Source organism: Pan troglodytes, chromosome 6 (genome assembly GCF_028858775.2).
Source record: "Pan troglodytes isolate AG18354 chromosome 6, NHGRI_mPanTro3-v2.0_pri, whole genome shotgun sequence".
Lineage (NCBI taxonomy): Eukaryota > Metazoa > Chordata > Mammalia > Primates > Hominidae > Pan > Pan troglodytes.
Window position 1 is genome coordinate 147,770,748 of NC_072404.2, and position 15,443 is coordinate 147,786,190.

The following is a 15,443-nucleotide window of genomic DNA, read 5'->3' on the forward strand; positions in this document are numbered from 1 at the left end:
CTCAGCCTTCAGGGATCCTGGGCCTCATCACATGCAGATGTAGTCCTGCCTTTCCGGGGCAGGTGTGGCTGCACACTCCAGCGAAAGTGAAGCTGCATCTCTCTGCAGCCTTACAGCAAATGGGTAGCCACCACAGCTGCTGATAAACAGCTAGGGGAGCTATTGGCCAAATAACCCACTTTTCACACCTGGAAATAATGGGGGAAACACTCAATTAGGCATTCAGGTGTAGGTCTGGACTGGAGTGGAAGTCACAGCCTGCCCTCCAGGCTCCTAGAAATCACTGGTTTGAGGCTGTTGCAGGATGACAGGACCATGGGTTTTATAGGGGCTAGTTGGCATGGCTGAGGACAAGGGGCTGGCTGGTGACCATTCAGGCAGAAAGGAAGATGAGGAGTGGGGACAAGATGAATAAGCACTTTCTTTAGAGTCTGAGGCCCTGTGAGAGGAAGAAATCAATGGAAACCTTGGGAGGGACCCCAGAGGGAGTCCTGCTAGGAGAGGGTGTCGGCCAGATAAATTTGATGATGCAGCACTGAGTGGGGGCACAAAGTCCTATTTGAAGTATTGCAGGCAGGCTGGCACGTGCGTCCCACCTGTGCATCTCATGTCTGGCCATGTGGCCCCTGACATGCTGCTGGGCAGAACCAGGGGGAAGAAGCAGCCAGTTAAACCCTGGCACCCATGCAGGCAGCCTCTGATAGGCAAACAGCCTGGAAGCTGGGAGCCTCAATTAGCCTCTTGTAGAGAGGGGAGAGTATTACTTGATTTTCTTTGCCGCCCAGAAAAAGCAAGAAGTCCAGATGCAAGTGCAATCCATAACCACTTGCTCTAGAAGGAATGACCAGGATCCCCACGGCCGGGAAACAAATGATGAAGCCAGTTAGCAGCCTGATTCCAAATTAGAGTTTCTCCCATTATACCTATGCCTGTACACATGTTCAAGACACAGAAAGCTTTCACTGTTTGGGGGTATTTTGTTTTCTCACAAAATATGGGCAACTGGTATCCCAAGAGCTGCCATAGTTTGGTGAGATATAAATTTCTGGTCCTTTAAGCCTCACTGGAGATAGACAGTGATGTTGCCTGGGGACTTCCTGGGACACACAGCTGAACAAAAGTAGGGGTAAGGCAAATGTACCCTAGAGATGAGGAGCTGTGGTCAAAGTGATCACATCAAGAGAAAGCCTTCAGCCAGCCCCCTGGGATATCCCCACAATGGATGGGCAGAAAGGACTCTGGAGACTCAGTACAGATACTGAAGAGTATGCCATGCTTTGAAAATTGGGGAGTTCATAAAGGGAATGGGGAGAGCTGCAGGTTCCCTAGGTATCTATGGCAGTTTCGGAAAGAGATGAAGAATAGCCAACACATATGTAGCACTCATATAAATTAACTCTAATTTTCACAACAGCACTGTAAGATAAGCACTATTTTTATCCACACTTGATAGATAAGGAAGCTAAGCCACAGAGAGGTTAAGTAGCATGTCCAAGGTCGAACAACTGATTAGTGGCAGGGCTGGACTTGGGTTTTTGGGTTTTTTATTTTTTTTTGTTTGTTTTTGAGACAGTCACCCCCTATCACCAAGTATGGAGTGCAGTGGCACAATCTCAGTTTGCTACAACCTCCGCCTCCCAGGTTCAAGCAATTCTCATGCCTCAGCCTCCTGAGTAGCTGGGATTACAGGTGTGTGCAACCATGGCCGACTAATTTTTTGTATTTTTGGTAGAGGACGGGGCTTCACCATGAGATGAGGCTGGTTTCAAACTCTTGGCCTCAAGTGATCCACCTGCCTCAGTCTCCCAGTGTGCTGGGATTACAGGTGTGAGCCACCGCGCCTGGCCAGCAGGGCCAGACTTTGAACCTCAGGAGGCTTCTCCCAAAGCCTGTGCACTCTTAACCACGGTGCAGTGCACGCTCTCCAGAGTGAAGCAGGATGCTCATTTCTTTAGGGAAAGACCCTGCCTTGGTGTGGGAACTAGAGCCTCCAGGGGCGGCCCTGCCCCACACCTGCCTGGGGCCTAGGGAAATCCTGCCCCAAGATCCAGACCCAGACACCTGCCACTCTGACAGCTGGCACAGGGATGGGGGCTGGGGACAACACACCACCCGCATTCTCTGCAGGGATACCCAGCCATCCATTTTAGGCTAAAAGCCTTCTCCGCATCTTAGCCTTCCCCAAAATTTTACAAATACTAGAAGATAAAAGCGCAGGAACCAGCATGAATGAAGTTGGTTTTTAAGAGACAGTGTTTAACATCAAGATCCTTCTGATGTGAGTAATTTGGATTCTGATGCAATTCTGGATTGTTTGTTGAATTATGCATCAGCAGCTTCTGTTGCTGTAAAAAGCGCCACCGTCACTCGAGCTAATCTGAAACCTGCAGCAATGAAGACAGTTGGGTTCACAGTTTGGATACTGAGATGCGTCTTTGATGATAGTGAACCAGCAGAAGGAGAGAAACAGACACAAGGGGAAGTGGAGAGCAGGTAGTAGGAAGAATTGGGGGAATGAGGTAGGATTAGGTGCTTTATTTACCACACACTCATGAGAGCCCCATGCTGGGAGAAAGAAAAGACCCAAAGAGGTGAGCAGATATCAGCTTCCCCCAAATCCAGGAAATTCCACAGGATACAGAAAGACAAGAACAGAGAGAACCAGGGATTCATTCTGGCAAAGGATGAAGCAGCTCCTAGACTGTCAAATGCCCACTGTCTCTACCACCTGAAATATGATGCTCTCCTTCAAGCTCTTGACCTATGCTGGGGGCCTTCCTACTGGGCCAAAGGCCATCATGGTCATTATTATTAATTATTTTCTCAGTGTTTTAATATGTATTTCAGGTTGATATCCTTATTTAAAAGCAATAGCTAAGGACAGTATGCCTATTTGACGAAGGGCACAAGGGAGAAAGGTGATATACCTAAAGTCACACAGCTGCTTAGCAACCGGAAGGAAATTGGAATTCCAGTCTCCTGACTGCCAGTCACCTTCTCTTCCATCACCCCAGGCTTTGCCATCTCACTATGGAGGCTCCCAGGATCTCTGACAACCCATCAGACCCACTGCTTAGGCTGGGAATGCCAAGTCCCATGCCTGGAGCAGTAGAAAGCAAAGGCACCAAAGCCCCAAGCTAAGCCACCTAGTCCAAAGCCACGCTATGCCTCTAGCATGGTGTGTCCCTGAGCAAGTTATGGAACCCTTGGTGTCTCAGTTTCCTTATCTGCCATAGACGCCTGATAATAGTTCTTGCTTCATGGAATGAGATGATCCATTTGAAACCTTTGGATCAATGCCAAGCAGATAATAAATATAACCTGCCATTTTCATTATTGATATTCTCCTGTGAAACTGTTGTGACTTCAGAGGACTGACCCCAAAGCCTGCCAGGAAGACCCTGCTGAGTGTCCCGCTCTCCTGAATAGCCCATGTCCTCACTATCACAGGTTCTATTCGTGTCGCAACAAGGAACCACACATCCAAGGCGGCCAAGCCAGGAGGGCCCTGGGTGTGCGGGAGTCAGCTCTGTGGAGATGCCGTCCACGCCCGGTCTGACGGGAACCCCAGCTCTGTGTTTCTCCTTTTCATGAAGCCAGTGAGCCAAAACCACCCTCCTGGGCTAGCCCAGTTTAAGAGCCTGGGCTCCGGGGACGCAGGGAGGCCCCTCAGCCCAATTATAAATCAATCTAGCAGCACTCACTGAGGCCATTGCCATAAATGGCTCTAAAAGCTCAGCCTCTTTCGGCCCAATAGGCTCAGGGCTCCAGGATTAATGAGCATCAGCTGCCGGCAGGCTGGTGGGGACAGATGCCGACCTAATGAGCACAGTGGCCCAGCCCTCGCCAGCTCGAGGTGGACAGGGCTGATGAGCAGGTGTCATTGTCATGATGCCCCTTTGCCAAGTGTCACTTTGAAAGGCAGGGCTGTTGTCATCAAGTGGCATCTTATTACCCCACCTCAGGACACCCACAGGAGATTCTAAAGGCTGTCCACAAAGATGGCCTTTGTGGCTGCCACCTCCACTCCTCAGCTGGCCCTGGCACCAGGTTTTTCTCAAGGCTTCTCAACCACAGGGCTGGATAAGGGTTTTAGAATCCTGGGCATCCCCTCCCATCCCATGCCATCTGATTGGTGCTGCATTTAAGTACAGAGGTCCCTGCTAGAATTTCCCTCAGTCACGTCTCTATTACACCCACGGGCTTCAAGTTTGCCTGGAGTATTTACACACAGTTCTGCAGATTCAAATGGATTCAAATGGGCGCAAGGGCTCAACATCACACTGGTCACCAAAGGGACACAACCCAGTCCCTGCAAGACATATCAGCTTGTATGTCAGTCAAAAACACAGGACTTAGAGGGACTGATCATAAGCATAAAACATAGCAACAACAAAAATAGTCATGATCACTTCTTCAGCATTTATTTTGTGCCAGGCACTGTTCTACGCTCTATATGTGCTGGCTTATTTAGTAAATGTGAATGAAAGACTCTGAATAATAAGAGTCACGTTATATTAAGGCAGTCAATGCAGGTGAAACAAAAAAAGGAAAGATCACTTCAGCTGACTGGAGAAATCAAGAGAGGCTTCATGGGGGAGGCGGGACCACACTGGTCCTAGTGCAGTCTGGGAGGAGTGTTCCAGAAGCAGAAACAGGCACACCTGGGCAGGGCTACAGTGAGTTTGCTGAAGGTCACACATCTGTGCTTTGGAGGGCAGAGCTGCAGGGCCACAGGTATATTCAATGTAGTGGGTTCTGGCGTCTGAAAATGTTGTTAGAATGAAATTTCAAAATCAGGTTTTATTCCTGATGAAAGTGGACTGCTCTTAACTGGGGCTTCACTGCTTCTTTTCCATTTCTGTTTGGAGTGTGATTTTTTTAAGGTAAAATTTACACGCAATGAAATGTGCAGATCTTCAGTGCACACTTTGATGAGTTTTTGACAAATGCCTTCACCTGTGTAACTAACAATCCAATCGAGATCTAGAATACTTTCATGGGCATGAAAGGGGAGGAATGTGACCTTTGTGATCAGATTGTCCCATACCTACATCTTCTGGGCATTTGTAAATTGGAATAAATCAAAATAATCAACTTCCTCCCTTACCCCACGCCAGTCCACCTCCTACCCCAGGAGAAAAAATAAAATAAAATTCATCCACATCTAAACAGACAAATGCCTAGTCTGTCTTTGTATTTGTTACCTTTGTGCCCCAGAACCAAGCTTCATTCCAGGCACAGAGTGAATGATCTATACGTGTTTCTTAAAAAAAGGAATTAACATCCTCAGATTAAGGTCTCCCAGGAAGTAAAGGACTCCACTTTCTCTAAGTTCCCATGTGACACTGACAATTATATTTTCCCGTCCTCTCTGTTGAGATTAGGAAGGAGTCCCTAGGAGGATGCAGAAGAGTATCCTTTTGTCCTGTCACCTACCTGTCACCCAGACTCTTGTGTTCTCTACAGCCAGTCCATCTTAGGCCTCAAATTCCATATGTTTGACAAAATCAAGCAGGTAGTTCAAGGTGCTCGTCTCTCCTCCCAGCTATTCAGCAGACAAAATCTGTGACATAATGTACCCCAGCCTCAGACACGCTCACCCTTCTTTCCCAGGCCCTGTGTGAATGGGCCAGGCCACTCCTTGATGGTTTTCAGGCAAAACACATGAGAACACTCCCAGGAAAGAGAAGCCTCCAGGGGTACCATCCGTATGCATACCACGCATTTACTTCCTAGCCTCACCAGCATTTTGGGTGTGGCCACAGCTACTCCCAAAACCTTTCATCTTGCAAGTCCCTAGATGTCCTCCTCGGGAAAGCTCCCTGCGCACAGCTTGTGGGAGACTGCAGGCTTATGAACAGCATAAGCCAGCATTCCAATCAGATTATTTCTCACTTGCAATATTGCACAAAGAGAAAAAAATAATGCTGAACATTCTGTTCGTGGAAGAAAAAATAGCAGGAGAAAACTGTCACATTGTTTGGTCTATTTTCAATTTCATTCCCGAGCCCTGCAAATAGCTATCTGTGCAAGCAGGCCAGAAGAGGACTCCAGCGACCTGACATGCACGATCTCAGATCAGGTCTCTAGGGCCTGTGAAAAAGGGAGAGACCTTTGGCTGGCACATATCTACACATGTGATAAAATTGCACAAGACTAAATACACACTCGCCAATGCAAAAAACTGGTGAAATCTGAATGGATAAGCTTGGTGGGTTGTACCAATTTTCCATTTGTGATATTGTACTATAGTTATGCAAAATGATGCCACGTGGAGGGGAGAACTGAGTGAAGGGTACAGGAACCCCTCTGTACAATTTATTGCAATTGCATGCAAATTCACGATTATCTCAAAAGGCAAAGTTAAAAAAATGCGCTTCCAGTGTCTGATTTAATGGGACTAGGTTGCAGCCTGAGCATCAGAGTTTTAAAAGCTCCCTAGGTGGTTCTAATGTGAAGCCCAGGCTGAGAACCTTTGCTCATGAAGGTTGGGAAGGTGAGACACACACATGAAATCCAGAAACAATCAGCATGTGATACAGTACCAAAAGCTTCATAAATACTTGTGGAGCAAATCAGTGAACTGCTGAACAGACGCATAAGGTTAGAGGAAGTCCGGTAGGATGAGGGAAGACTTCATGGTGAAGTGGAACTTAATCAGGACGGGGCATAAGTGGAGAATTCAGAGGAGGGGAAAGGGCCCTCTAAGCCAATAAAGAAGGGCTCAGAGATTGTGTGGCCGTACTGGGGAGGAGGGGAAGAACTGAACTTGGGGACAGCTGAGGAGTGAAGATGGATAAAACTTTTCATAATAAACTGGCTCTATCCCTGTGCTTAGACGAGTGGATCTTTCAAACACCTGAACCAGCTCTAAGTCCCTGCAAATTGCCAAGAGCAATTTTCAGCAAAAAGCCAATTCCCCAGAAGGCACTTGGCATCTCTCAGATAAGCAAAAGAGGGAGAGGCTGGAGAGGCTTCAGAATATAGTATCGATGGGTATAAAAGTAAGCAGTCCTTGTCATGGTTCATGTCACTTTGCCTGACTGCACTTCAGCTGGCCTTAGATTCCCCAGTCGAGAGCCCAGCCAGGTGCTAGAAAATACCAGAAATGACCCAGGAAAGGGTAAAATGGAAATCTCAAGCCTACATACCAAAGCAAATGCACTTGACTCAGCAGGTCCCTAGAGTAATCATGCAACACCTCTTTATTCTTATTTTATACACAAGTCTAATAAGCTTGAGTATCTGTTTCCAAGCCCGTAGCAAATTAAAAAGAACAAATTAAGTGGCAGCAGGAGAGCTGCATCAGACAGGATCAGTGACAACAGTGAGAAGTGACAGGTGACAGACACCCTGACGGTAGGCGGGGAGACAGAAAGCTATAAAAAGTAACTTGGGGCACTCACCTAACATGAGGAAGCCACCCTAGCGAGGCACAGGGGCTCCATTGTAAAGGTGGAGAAAGAGCTTTAAGATACTCAAGTCCAAGTTCTAAATGCCTTGGAGAACATCTCTTTGCCTTTTCCTGTTATTAATTAGTCCAACATACACACAGTGGAGAGGGGCAGTGTGCTGCTGCAGGCTGCCACTATGGGAGGGGCAGCTGGCTAATCATCTTATTGCAGGAAATACCCCCTGCCAAAAACACAGCTCCCCTCTCAAAGCCTGCTTTCTCACCTTGTAGCACTGGCCACTGCCATCACAGGGTATGCAGAGCAAAGGACAGGCAGCTCCCGAGCCGCTCAGTCCATTGGATCAATCAGGTTTAACAAGGAGGCATCCGAGGATCAGGAGAAACACCTCCTACATTATTACCACAGCACCATCACTTTGCATGAGACAGGTCTGGCTGGGAACGCCACCTCCAGCGTGGCCAGAAACTGCGTGTCCTTGACCCAGTTGTTTCATTTCTTGTGCTGAGCACGCCCACCCATTGACCCCCAATCCAGAGAGCTAGTGTTGAAGAGCTCATTAACAAAACACAAAACACTCAGCTGACGCACCGCCACCATGCAAATGTGTAATAACTGGATCTCTCTTCCCCCACAGCTAACCTCAAGCATCTCTTCTTGGCCAGCTGCATTGCCTTGGCTCTCTGTGTGGTTCAGAGCCAGAGAGGGCAGGCTGGGCAGCCACTTCCATGCCAACATCCCAGGAGGCAGTGCTTGGAGCAGGAAGATGAGAGAAGATATCTCTCCCACTACACAGAGCCCAGGTCCCGGCCCCAGACTCAGAGGCCCTGACCCCTGCTATGCCTGGTCCACAAAAGCAGCAGGGAAGGGCATGGATGCTGGCAATGCACTGCCCCCTCAGGAGCCAGCACTCAATCATGTTCTCTCTAAAGAATGCCAGTGTCCCATTTTCATCCAAATGTGAAAGTTGAAAAAGAGAAGTCAGGCAAGGGAGAGAGGCTTTTAAGATTTCCCCTACTCAGGGGAGGAGCTGGCAGCATGAGCCTAAAACCAGGCAGGCAGGTAACGGGAGGGGGCCCTGATTGCTGCTAAAGATCACGGGGTAACCCTGATGACACCTGAAAGTCTTCCGTGGATCCTCAGGCACAAAACATAAATCATTTCCCTCTCACTTCTTACTGATCGCGTTTGCTTGCTGTGTCAGCTGAATTCCCAAATTGGCCTGGGTTTAAATTGGGACTTTTTTTTCCCTTCCTGGCCTGGCTTTTCCTCCACTCTCTCTCTCCAACCTCCTCCCACCCAATGGGAAGTGATGACAGAGGAATCTGCCTGCAGACTCCAAAATGCAGGTTTGTGGCTTCACTTTGTGGGGTGGGAGGGAAGAGGCAGAGAGCAGGGAAGAGGGCATTTGGGGGCTGACTTCGGGGACAGGACCTGAGGGATCAGGAGGGAGAAAGTGGCCATCTGGACCCACTTGCCGACTTTTGGTGTCCTGTCCTCCTTCCAAGCAAACCCCTTCTCAGTCCCCAGGGCAGCCAGGAGAGTCTGCAACAGACACGCTCCATTCAGTAGGGGCGGGACTCAGGAAGTGCAACAGGGAAGGTCAGAGCCGGATAATGGGTCTGTAGTTGGCCCTGCTGTTCTGGGGAGCAGAGATTCACCTGGGCTCTGTGGTGGGCCAGGAGACAAGGCTTTCTTTCTTTCACTTCTTTTGTTTCCACGGGTCCCCAAGCACCTCCATAACACAGGATGGGTCAGAGCCCATTGAGGAATTAACCCAGAGGCCTTGACCCTAAATAGCTCCATGAGAAGGCTGAACCTTACTAACCCTCCAGGAGGCTGATGTGAGGCTACACACAATGCCACCAGCTCTGATGGGCCCGCCCAACACAACTCCAGGAAATGTCCCAAGAAAGCTTTCCAAAGACCCCTTTTCCTAGACTGTGGGGGACTCCCCCCAGTGACTTCATCACTCAAACCACAACCAAAATGATATGCAGCCCCCTTAGCCTTTGTGAGGCAGAGGAGAAGGCTGGTGCGCAGCCTCCACCACTGTCACCAACCAGCCCTCACAGGCCCAGAGACAGGGGGCAGTGGGCAGGTGGCCTCCCACTGGGTGGCAGAACAGGATGGCCACACAACCAACACGGCTTGCTGGTGTCACAGTGTCCCTGTTACATGGACCTGGCAGTGCACCAGGTGACATGGAGGCCACACACTACAGGGTAGTGATTAAGAATGGACTCCCAATTAAGACTGCTTGATTGGCATCCTAATGAGCAATATGATCATGTTATTTAACTTTCCCATGTTTTGTCTCCTGTTAAAGGGGGTGATAGTAACAGCACCACCTCATAGGGGTATAGAGATTGAGATAATTCATGTAAAGTTCTTAGAACAGTGCCAAGCTGGTGTAGGTTGTGATTATTATTCTGATGCCTACTACTACTATTATTATTATTATCCCTGTGGCCCAGGAGACCAGAAGGTATAGAGGGTGGAAAGACGAAGCTTCAGGGGGAGTACTGCATAGGGTGGGGTACTACTGCCTTCCTGTCACCCCAGTGTCCCCACTGGCTTCCCCAGGGCTGGTCCTCCTTGTTGTGAAGGATCTGAGTCTGACGTTCTACTTTAAAATAACATCAAGGGGATCCACTGTTTCAGCAAAATAATAAGAGAGGGCAGCTGAGGGTATGTGTGTGTGTGTATGCGTGTGTGTGTGTGTGCATGTATGCATGTGTGTGTGTGTTGGACACATTCTCTTCTGAGGGATGTATGTTTTCTACTCCATAGCTCTCAGAAGCAGTTTGCTGAAACATGGTACTCCCAGCTTGGCTGAAATCGGGAGGCAGGGCAGTGGAGCCTGGGCCTTGGTGATTAAAAGTCTGGGTTTGAAATGGGCTACCGCAATGCCGAGTTTTGGGTTCCTTGTACACTGATGAGGCAGGACTAGGCTGTGCCTACAGCTGCTCTTACTTAGGAAATCCTAGGAACTGTGATTCCATACCTGCCACATTGGACTCACCACGAGACGCTGAGCCAGCCATCCCCTTTTCTCTCTGATCTCACTCTTCCTTGGTTCAACTTCCCTGGTCTTCAAGAAAAACAGTCAGAGGAGCAGGGACCACAGGAAATGGAGAGTCCTGGTTACTGCCAGCCTTGGAAAGATGGGTGACAGCTCTCGGTCCTCCCAGGGGAGGAGGTGTCGGCTTAGCAGGTCTCCTCGATCTGGAGCCCAGGCTGCAAAGCCAGGGACACTGGGCTGAGTGGATGCCTCACAGGTCCCACAGCCCATCACTTGCAGAGCCAGGTGGTATTTCTGGTTTTCACTACACATACCCATGTGGCACAAAACATACATTGTGAGGATGTGCAGAGAGCATCTGGATTCCTTAGACTTCAGGTTCCCCATCCTTTAGGGCAGTTTTAAAAATTATTTCGCTGGAGGCCTACCCAGGAAATCTTACTCACATCGAAAACCAGGATGAAACCCAGGAAAACAAGTCTTCCCCTTGCTACCTGTAATGCACTCAGATATTTTTCTTTCTTACTCTATTCCATTTAAAAGAAGGTTGGCCACAGCCCACTACATTGACTTAAAGCCATACGATGAGTTTGTGGCCCCCTGGCTTGGAAAGCACCATTTGAGCAGCAGGGCAGTGACAATGACTCAATGTGGCCTCAGTGCAGGCAGAAATCCCACTTTGCAAAGGGACAGACTGCCTGACAAAGTCAGAGTCCAAGTATCTCCAGGCTTACACTGCAGGGTTAAAAGAACTTTTCAGATCCATGAACCTCTTCACAGAGAAGGATTTCTGTATCCTTCCAATGACTAATTCTCAGCCCAGACAGAAGTTGGCTCATTTGAAAGGGATAGCATGCCCTCCTGCCACACAATGGTCTGAGTATTTTTTCCGTGGCCCATAAATGAAGCTGACATTAGATAAGTCACTCACGCACTTCAAGAACTTCTTCAAAATTGGAGTCAGTTACTCAGCTACTCCAATTGTGGCTTATTTCCTCACTTCTGAGATTTTTAGGAATTGAGTAAACTAGAGCGCGTTCTAACTCACCTGTTGTTCACCTTTAACTCTCCCATCTTTGGATGCTATGGGAAACCCAGGAGCCTCCTGACCACATGAATGAAAAGAATAGGGCTTCTCCTTTGGCCTCCTAGATTCAGAGCATCTGCTCCCTTCTAGCCAAGTATCACTTATTTAGGCATATCTGATTTTTATCATGTCTCAAATTTATAAAACCAAAAAAAAAAGAAAAGGTCCAGGGTTTACCTCATCCAGCCTTCTGTTTCACAGGTTAGAAGAGCATGACCCAGGGACATTTACGACTCACCTGGAACCACACAGATTGTTAAGAGTGAGGGCTAGAATTTGGGTGACCTGTCTCCCAGGAGCCACGCAACCTCTCTCTGAATGAAGGTAAGAAGGGCCAAGTTCAAATCTCTAATGTCCTTGCACTTCCCCAACTCTGCATTTGCAGAGAAGGTTGAGTGGGCACTGAGAGAATCAAAATAGAGTAGGTGATCATTTTGAGGGAAAAACTCAACTTTCTAGGCCTCATTTACCCCTTTTCTAATGATAAGGAAAACAAGCCCAAACGGGATTTCCACTTTCATAAGAACCCTTCATCTCCCAAGTCCTCATCTGCCTTATGGAGTCTGGGAGAGAAGGGCATTCTAGAAATAGCTACACTGATGGCCCTGACTGATGCACCTGCAAAGACAGATATTGACGCTCTCATTTATTCTGGTGGTCCTGCCTGACAGACTGCCCTAAAATGAGCAGGAGCTCATTATCTCAGCTGGCCTTCTCCTTAAGCAAGGCGGAAATGGCCCAACCCTTTCTGGGACACCCCACCCCTGGGACTCGGAGGCCCTCTGAACAGCAGGGATGAGATGGACTGATGTGGATCATCATAGTAGCCAAATGAGGCCCTCTGGTGATTTTCACAGAGAGGTGTGTGGCACCCATTTTCTAGTGTGAGAAGTTTCTAGTGTGAGAAGTGTGTTTTTGAGTCCATTGATCCGGCACTCTGGATTTCCTCCAGGGATGTAGATGCATCCTACATGCATGCACACATGCACATGCACACAAACATGCACATACACCAACACACAAATACACACATGCACACACACTTGCACACACACATGTGCACACAAATTGGCTGCTCAGGTCCTGCATCCCAGCATGCCCCCTGGAAACCAACCTACTTTGTTTTATTTTTATTCCTGGGACTACGTCAATACATCTCTCCTGGTGTGGAGGGTGGGCATCAGTTTGAGGGGCTTGTCCTAGTCAGTTGGGCTAAATGGGGCCAATTCTTTTGCTTTCCAGGGTGGATGCAGGGCTTTGTTGAATTTTGAAGAATGTTAAATGAAACTGTTTATTCATATCACAATCTCTGCTATGCCACAGAACATGAACTTAGAACACACAGATTTTATACATCGGAAACAAGAAATGTCTACCACATTAGCAAAGACTTAATAAAATTTCATAGCTTTCTAGTGGGAACATAAATTGGAACAATACTTTTGGAAAACAATTTAGTAACAGATAGCCAATCTTTAACGTGTTCATACCCTCTGGCCTAGAAATATAGCCAATCTTTAACGTGTTCATACCCTCTGGCCTAGAAATACCGCTTCTGGGACTCTAGCCAAAGGAAATAGTCTGAAATACAGGTATTTAAAAAAAAAAAGACCTTTATGCACAATAATTTTCATATCAGCATTATTTATAATTTAAAAATGAGAACTAACTTAAATATAAAACAGTAGGAGAGTGGGTAAGTAAACTACAATGTATTTGCATAATAGAATATTAAGCAGATGTTTAAAATTATATTTATGAAGAGTTTACAAAAAGTGGGGAAGTTAGTTGAGTTACAAGGTTCACTGAATAGGCAGGAAAAAATGAGACATAGAGTATAATCTTATCTATGGAAAATGATTAACATAAAACATCGAAAGGAAATATTAATAATAGCTGCAGGCGGTGGCATTCTGGGGGTGCAGTTTTTACATTTCTTATAGATTTCTAAATGTTTTAAATAAACAAGTATTTTTCAATTCTTTTTTAGCTTTGAACACAAAAACACTTTATTTATTTATTTATTTATTTGTTTATTTATTTATTTATTTTTGAGACAGAGTCTCACTCTGTCACCCAGGCTGGAGTGCAGTGGTGCAATCTTGGCTCACTGCAAACTCTACCACCCGGGTTCAAGTGATTCTTCTGCCTCAGCCTCATGAGTATCTGGGACTACAGGCACGTGCCACCACATCTGGCTAATTTTTTTCTATTTTTAGTGGAGATGGGGTTTTGCCATGCTGGCCAGGCTGGTCTCAAACTCCTGACCTCAAGTGATCCACCAGCCTCAAACTCCCGAAAGTGCTGGGATTACAGGCATGAGCCACTGCACCTGGCTAAAAACACATTATTTATAAAAGGAGGTCCAGTCACATCTCTCCCATTACCTCTGCAGATGACTGCAGAGAAGTGCCCTCTCTGCCTGCCTCCCTCCCGCCCCCCACCCCATGTCATCTTCTCTAAGAGGAATGCGTTGGATCACATGATCTCTAAAACCCACTCTGCTCTCATATTCTGTGTCTTGAGATATCATCCCCCTGTGTTTGAGACTGAGAATGGGATCTCAAAAAGGGGTCCAAGCAGCGAAACTATGCTACAAGTAAAACACTGTAATCATCCTAACAAGACATGGACTTGGATGGTCTTCTAGAAGATGCAGCTGTTCTTTTACAGTCTGCAGAGAAAAATGCTGACTTGATGTCCTTGGGATTGAACATCTGGAGCCAAACATCCAAATTAATGGGGTCACGGGCAGCTGCCCTGTGAAGCCAGAAATCCAGGTTAGGGAGGTGGGGGCTCAGCTCTGTGCCTCCATCCAGGCCCTAGCTGGAGCTGACCTTCCAGGGTACTGCAGTAGATGGCTTGGTGGCCCACACAGGCACAGCAGGACAGATCCCATGTCCTATAACCCCCTATGGCAGCTCCAGCCCCGAGACGTCTTCCCTTGACCAAACTCCATGGGATTCTTTTTGTCTGTTATGAGCATGGGGCACCTTCTTACAAATCATCTGATGGTCTCATGGTTTTCAGTTCCATTTCCTCAAGGACATTGTCTGTCACCCCTTGAAAGTCTGTCCCTCCTTCGATCATCCCAGAGTGGTTGAGTGGTTCACAGGGGAGGGGAAATGAGAATCCACACATTGAACCAGCTCCCCACCCTGGATGAGGGGGTTAATTGGATTTTTCACTCTTTCACGGTGGAATTCCATGATTTGATAATTACATGGGACTGTATCTCTCCCCTGGACTTTGGCCATCTTTCCCACGGTTCAGAGAAAATACGACTTGTTTCTAGACCTGATATTCATCCAGCATGCACCAGGATGGATGGAAGATAAAATACTGAAATGTTTCCACACTGGTTGGTAAATTGCTGTCACCTTCGGATACCTCCCCTGTAGTCTCAACAGGCTGGCTCGTCCTCCGGGAGATCCCCCAGTGACCTCCCTAAGATGTGTCACCTAAAGGGTTAATGCCTGGCCCGGCAGGGGGCCCCCAGACTCTTCACCCAGCATTAAGTCTTTGTGCCCTTGAAGTTTAAATATTTTGAATCTCACCTCTCCCTGCTCCCTCTTTTGAATTGAGTCCCTTGGGTTGAGAGAAGCTGACTGTAGTTGCCTGGGATAACCACGATGGCTGAAATGTAATAAGGAGGAATTTAGGCTTGGATCCTCACACTCTCCCTCCTGCTTCTAGGGGTGAAAGTTGGGGGATGGCAACAGTTTTGGGCAAACAGGTAGGAAAGGGAAACTGTGCCCACCTCCCCGTGCCCCCCTCCCCCAGCCCATGCTATTCTCAGCATTCACAGTTCCTCTTTACAGACAGGACTGAGACCCTCTGAGCCAGCACTGTAGAATCCCAGAAGCAGCACAGTGCCTTCCATCTGAGCTTCTGAAGTACATTTTACACATAGCAC

At 47.6% G+C, this 15,443-nt stretch overlaps 1 protein-coding gene and 1 long non-coding RNA gene across 4 annotated transcripts in view; both read right to left on the reverse strand.

Moving 5' to 3' along the window:
- The window catches only part of PLXNA4 (plexin A4), a 451,572-nt gene that overhangs the window by 271,010 nt on the left and 165,119 nt on the right, over positions 1 to 15,443 (reverse strand). The gene's annotated exons all lie outside the window — the stretch shown is intronic.
- The window catches only part of LOC129135442 (uncharacterized), a 51,390-nt gene continuing 49,534 nt past the window's right edge, over positions 13,588 to 15,443 (reverse strand). The window contains exons 3-4 of one of the 2 annotated variants that reach the window (XR_010158995.1): positions 15,085 to 15,163; positions 13,588 to 13,863 (exon numbers count right to left, since the gene is read on the reverse strand). This is a non-coding gene — a long non-coding RNA (uncharacterized LOC129135442). Of the gene's footprint in view, positions 15,164 to 15,443 lie in introns of both variants that reach the window. The other variant, XR_008536266.2, reaches the window with a different exon arrangement.